The sequence below is a fragment of the Hemiscyllium ocellatum genome, unplaced genomic scaffold (assembly GCF_020745735.1).
Source record: "Hemiscyllium ocellatum isolate sHemOce1 unplaced genomic scaffold, sHemOce1.pat.X.cur. scaffold_103_pat_ctg1, whole genome shotgun sequence".
Classification (NCBI taxonomy): Eukaryota; Metazoa; Chordata; class Chondrichthyes; order Orectolobiformes; family Hemiscylliidae; genus Hemiscyllium; species Hemiscyllium ocellatum.
In genome coordinates this window covers 2846052-2853212 of record NW_026867652.1, presented here as the reverse complement: position 1 = coordinate 2853212, position 7161 = coordinate 2846052, and positions in this window count along the sequence as shown.

Below are 7161 nucleotides of genomic sequence, written 5' to 3'. Positions count from 1 at the left end.
AAAGATCTACTTGAGACCCTTCATTGGACAGAGTATGTCTGCAGGATTCCTTTCCCTAATATTGCAGACTACAGATAATAGCGATTAAAGATGTTCATAGTTAATTTCGATCTTGCACTTGTTTAACAAAACAAAGTGTTTTGTGTAGTTCAGTAATGGTAACCTGATTATAATAAATCCACACCGAGCTGAACACTGCCCCTTAAAATGTGACCCAAAATCTGGGTATAGTAGTGTCGTGGGTAGTGTCCCTGTCTCTGAGCCATAGCTCTGGGGTTTGATTCCAATTCCTGAAATTGTTTGATAGTGTTCCTAGCTCTGGACCAGAAGGTGTGGATTCATGTCCTGCCTGTTGCAGAGGTATGTCACAGCATGTCATAACCGGCTGATGAACAAACACACAGGAGAATAATGTTACAGCTTTATGGGTATTGCCGAGTGGTGCTCGTGTCCCTACCTCCGGGCACAAAGGTCTAGGTGTAAATCCCACAGAAGTGTCTCCCAATATATCTGAACAAACTGATTAAACTGGTTTATAATTGCGACTTGATGGAGAAAGAACAGGTGTGGGTGTTGAATTTCAGCATTTCGGCCCGGGATTATTGAAAGTACAGCCATTCGTGTTGATTGAAGTCACATTTCACAGCAGTAAAGGTTTATAAAATCAGAACGGTCATGGATAGGGTTTGTAGTCAAGGTTTTTCCCCAGGTTAGGGGCGTCCAAAACTAGAGGATATTGGTGGAAATTGAGAGGGGAAAGGTTTTGAAGAGGCCTAAGGGGCACCTTTTCACAGAGAGTGGTGTGTGTATGGAATGAGCTGCCAGAGGAAGTAGTGGAGGCTGGTACAACTACATCATGTAAAAGGCATCTGGATGCTGACAGACCTACCAAGATTTTCCAGCAATTTCTGTATTTGTTAAAACATTAATTTTAACACCGGTATCTGTGTTAGCTGTTTGGATACAGAATTGGCTGGCCAACAGAAGACAGCGAGTGGTAGTGGAAGGAAAATACTCTGCCTGGAAGTCAGTGGTGAGTGGTGTTCCACAGGGCTCTGTCCTTGGGCCTCTACTGTTTGTAATTTTTATAAATGAGTTGGATGAGGGGATTGAAGGATGGGTCAGCAAGTTTGCAGATGACACGAAGGTTGGAGGTGTCGTTGACAGTATAGAGACCTGTTGTAGGCTGCAGTGGGACATTGACAGGATGCGGAGATGGGCTGAGAGGTGGCAGATGGAGTTCAACCTGGATCAATGCGTGGTGATGCATTTTGGAAGGTCGAATTTGAAAGCTGAGTGCAGGATTAAGGATAGGATTCTTGGCAGTGTGAAGGAACAGAGAGATCGTTGTGTGCAGGTACATAGATCTCTTAAAATGGCCACCCAAGTGGACAGGGTTGTTAAGAAAGCATATGGTGTTTTGGCTTTCATTAACAGTGGGATTGAGTTTAAGAGTCATGAGATCTTGTTGCAGCTCTATAAAACTTTGGTAAGACCGCACTTGAAATACTGCGTCCCGTTCTGGTCACCCTATTATAGGAAAGATGTGGATGCTTTGGGGAGGGTTCAGATGAGGTTTACCAGGTTGCTGCCTGGACTGGAGTGCTTATGTTATGAAGAGAGGTTGACTGAGCTCGAAGTTCTTTCATTGGAGAAAAGGGGGCGAAGAGGGGACCTAACTGAGGTATTCAAGATTATGAGAGGCATAGATAGTGTTGATAGCCAGAGACTATTTCCCAGGGCAGAAATGGCTAACACGAGGGGTCATAGTTTTAAGCTGGTTGGAGGAAAGTATAGAGGGGATGTCAGAGGCGGGTTCTTTACACAGAGAGTTGTGAGAGCATGGAATGCGTAGCCAGCAGCAGTTGTGGAAGCGAGATCATTGGGGACATTTAAGAGACTGCTGGATATGCATATGGTCACAGAAATGTGAGGGTGCATACATGAGGATCAGTGGTCGGCACAACATGGTGGGCTGAAGGGCCTGTTCTGTGCTGGACTGTTCTATGTTCTATGTATTCTGAATACATTAACCATTTTATTTTTTTAATGACGCAGGGACATATAAACATATCTTCAAATCGTCCGAGACCATTTTCTGCTCAGGGTATGGCTCCGTGTATGACAGCAGCAATGATGCACCAACATGGAACAGGGAATGTGATGGAAACATAGTTTGGACAATGTACAAGGAGACCTCACATGGTCCAGTTTGGGAGAGAATGACATTATTGTGTGATTCAACTCAGAGAGGGAGAAAATGTCATCTGCAGAGAAGAAACGGCCTATTGCACTCTCTCCCCTGCATTATTCCTCATCACAGTAACGTGTACGAGCTAAAACAAGACTCTCCTGTTATTGTTACCATTCTTATTTTTATCGAATCCCTGCAGTGTGGAAACAAGCCCTTCGGCCCAACAAGTCCATACTAACCTTTCAAAGACTAACCTTCCCATGCCCTTGCAGTTACCCCTGACTAGTGCACCTAAAGTAGAAATCGCTGAACACTATGGACTATTTGACCAATCCACTTGAATTATACAGCTTTGAGCTGTGGGAGGAAACAGGAGCACCCATCAGAAGCTCACGCAGACAAGGGGAGAAGACGCAAATATTGGGACCATAGGGAGTAAGTTTGCAGATGACATCAGAAAAGTGGTGTTGCAGATTATCTCAGAGTACAACAAGATCACAAATAGATGGAACAAAGGGGCAAGGTGTGACAGATGAAGTTTAATTTAGATAAATACGAGGTTACGCATTTTGGGAAGGCAAATCAGGGCAGAAATTATACACTTAATGGTAAGGGCCTGGTGAGTGTTGTGAGACAAAGGGACACAGAACTGCAGGTACATTGTTCTTGAAAGTGGAGTCGAATGCAGGCAGTGCGGTACAGAACACATTTTACAAATTTGCCTTAATCAGTCAGAGCATTGAGTATAGGAGTTGTGGTGGCATGCTGTATCTGTACAGGATGTTGGTGAGACCACTTTAAGAATACTGCGTACATCTTGGTTTTCTGCAGAAAGGATTTACACGGATGTCCCAGGACTGGAGGTTTGAGCTTTAGCGAGAGGTTGATTAGTTTGAGGTGTTTCTCCCTGGAGTGTCAGAGGCTGAAGGGTGACATTATAGAGGTTTATAAAATCATCAGGGGCATGGATATTCTGAACAGGCATGTTCTGCTCCCCAGGGTAGGGGAGTCCAGAACAGGAGAGCACAGGTTGGAGGGGAGAGGGCGAATGATTTAGAAGGGACCTGAAGATAAATGTTTCACACAGAGAGTGGTGTGTGTACATAAAGTGCTGTCAGAGGAAGTGCTGAAGGCGGTTACAATTGCACATTTAAAAAGTATCTGAAAGACGAGGGATATTGGCCCAATGCTGGCAAATGGGACTGGATCAGATTTGAAATCTGATCGGAGTGAACAGATTGGACTAACGGGTCTGTTTCTGTTCTGTATGACTCTCTGATTCTGTAAGAGGGATGACGAAAAATTCTGAAAGTACCGTTCAAATCCGAATCCTCTTCACTGGAAGTTTATCATGCCTCTATGTTCACATTGATTGAAAGTTGCGTTAGTGAAGTATTTGACTGGGAACTGAGTCATGGATAATGGGACACAGACAGGAAAGTGGGGCTGAGACCCCAACCTGATCAGCCACAATCTTAGTGCCTGGTGGAGAAGGTTCAACGTATCTAATGACTCACTCCTGTCCCTCAATCCCGTGTTCCTGTGTTCCATTCAGACCATTAAACCTGTTAGGCAGGAGCATTTAGAGACTACTTACTTCTATAACCTGTTGCACAGAAACAGAGGAGATCATTCAGCCCTTCAAGACTGTCCCACACCCGTTGAGGTGATTTGGGAAATGTAATTGTAAAACCCAGGCTGGGTATGAAAGAGGCCCCTCATCTCTCTTTACAGAGCTTCCCCTCTCTGCAACTTGTGCTCCATTTGTTGGTCATATTGTAGACCCAAATTCATTATGAATACAGCTCCCATACCTCACCCAGAGATGGCTCACAAAATCCTCTGGTCTCCCTGACGGCAACATTCAATAACAGAACATTCATGAAAATAACACCCACTAACTTTCCAATAACAGAATGTGAGAATATCAGAGACAGGGGCAGGTCATTCACTCTCCAAACCTGCCTTGCCCTTCACTAAGATCATGGCTGATCTGCTCTTGGTCTCAAATCCTCTTTCATACCCAATTCTTCATCGCCCTCAATTCTCTGACAGGACACATGGGTTCAGGTAAAAATGACTGGCCCTGATATCAAGGCTTCTGTTGACTTCTGTTGACATCAAGGAGCTTAACAAATCTGAACTTAATGGGAATCAGAGAAAACTCTCCAGTGTTTGGATTCAAACACGGCACAAAGGAAGATGTTCATCATCTCAGTCCTGGGTCAGTTCTGTGGGAGATCCTCAGGGTAGCTTCCTCTTCACAAACATCTTCAGCTGCTTCATCAATGTCTCCCCACCCTCACCCTCCCCACCATAAGATCCGAAGTGGGGATGGTCACTGAGGATACCACAATGTTCAGAATAATTTGATGCCCCCGTCAGCTTCTGAACAGGACTGTGTCCATGTGCAGCAAGACATGGACTCCATTGAGGCTTGTGCTTTTAAAGAGTCCGTAACATTCATATAAAGGACTGTCTGACACTGCACATTGCCACAGTAAAATAAGAGTCCATTCTGCACCTCACACTGGGTTCACAGGAATATGAGGAAGTCGTTCAGCCCATTGACACTATTGGAGAAGAACAGGCACAGCCCATTCAGTGCCTCCAACATATTACTCAGGAGGAGAAGGATTCTAGTGTGATGGGCCACACCAGAGCCCCTCGACAATATTTGAAGGCGGTAGCCGAGACTCTAATGTTTTCTTATTTTAAAGAAAATGTAAAGTGCCTGTTCCAGATGCAATGTGACTGGTCAAACAACTCGGTATGACGCATAACACCATTTACTTAAACACGATAGATTAAAACAAAAACAAAAAAAAAGGTGGAATTTAGAATAACGTAATTATATTGGACAAGTTAACAGATTAATAGATCTTGGAACCAATACTAATGAACTGTTCCAATACTGGAAAATCACATGAACACAGCCCTTGGAAAAAAGGAATATTCAGACACTGAATGACACAAATATTTCTACAATTTAGGATTTAGAAACAGCACCAAGAGAAAATCCATAGAGAGTAGCTGCCAGGAGACATTCACTAAAACTTTCAACTCGGTGGAGACCCCAGTAACTTCTGATGTTACTGAGAAACCACAATGCAGAAATCCCAATCTGTGAGAGCTGACCACACCCATTCCATCTGCATTAAAATAAACCCAAGGCCTCACTAGTTGTTTATTCAAGTGGTCCTAACTAGCCAGCTTGGTAACGGTCATTCAATCTCTCTCTTAAAATAAACCAGAACAAAATAACCTCTTAAAGTTACAGCATCATCACACTAGTCAGCATATCGAGCTGTCATACAGGAACCAGGGGTAACCAGTCAGGCCCTTGGCCCTGTCCAATCGGACGGGGAAGAAGCCAGTCAGTCCCTTGAGTCACTTACACAGGAACAGTAGGAGGCCATTCCCACCTCAATGCACTTACACAGGGGCAGAATGAGGTAATTGATGCTGATTCCTGATGAACGGCTTATGCTCGAAATGTCGATTCTCCTGCTGTGCTTTTCCAGCAAACCACCGTCTACTCTGATCTTCAGCATCCACAGTCCTCACTGTCTCCTAACTGATGCTCTAACATGATGACCAAGTGGAGCAGAGGCTGCACAGACAGACTGCTCCACGTTGTTCCTCGTAGCTCCGACTGTCATGATACACACGTGGGACTTTAATGCGGTTTTCTATCGGTGAGGAGGGAAGCCAGATGTCTTGTGTGAAGTCACAAGAAGGTACCTTCCATCTCCGAGAAGTCAGCCTGGTGTTGTCTATGCAGGGTGGAAGCTGGTGGGAATGGCTACCTGTTTCAGATAGAAGGGATTGTGGCTGCTGTTGGGGATTGTGAGTAACCTGACGTTCAGTACGGGTTCACACGCCGACTGCACAATAACGTGGGGAGAGTTAATTTAGGCATATAAACTATCAGGAAGGCTACGTTAGACCGATGGATGGACTCTCTAAGTTCAAATAATGCTGATCTTGTTCATGTTGACCTTGTCTAGTGCACGTCCTGTTCAGTGTAACCTGTATGCCTTACTCTTTCCAAGTCTATTTCCACCCTACGATCTGTCCGGCCATGCTTACTATGATCTGCCTCACTGCTCATAAATAAAGTGTTTCCCTGTACTGAGGTTCACGTGACAATAGATCAAACCAATAACTCCTGAGTAAAGTATGGAATTTCTGTTTTGGAAATAAGAGGCCACTGCCACTCCTCATGTTTCAGCATCACCATTGCTTCGTCTCTCACACGCTACAGGTTAAACACTCAGCTTCTTCACTCTATCCTCATGTTACCATCATCCGTGTCTGTGTTACGGGAACCATTCCTTACAAAGGACATCAAATCTGTACAGAATGCCCCAAATGCGCTCTCAGCAAGGTTCTACAACAGCCGAAAGATGGCTTCACTTATGTACTCGAATCATCTTACAATGAAGGACAGCATGCCATTGACTGCACTCATTACTTACACAGGGTTTGATTCGGAGCAGTCAGCATAGACTTGTGTTTGGGAGATCATGCTTCCCAAATTTCTAAGAGTCCTTTGATGAGGTTTGATAAGTTTCCACACGGCAGGCTGCTCAGGAAGGTTCCAACACGTAGAATGTGTGGGAACTGTCCAATTGGATACACAGTTGGCTTGATGGTAGGAAGCAGAGGGTTTCATGGAAGCATACTTGTCAGACCGGAGGCTGTGTCCATAGCTGTTTGGTATCTATGATTTGGTTGAGAATTTACGAGGCATGATTAATAAGTTTGCAGATGACACTAATGTAAGTGGGAGCATGATCAGTGAGGAAGGTTATCAGAAATTGCAGCAGGACCTTAAATGGGCCGAAAAATGGAATTTAATATAGAAGCGTGAGGTCTTGCATTTTGGAAATTAAGATCAAGGTAGGAGTTTCATGGTGAATGGGAGGGCCTTAAGGGGTGCAGTGGGCAGAGAGACCTTGGTG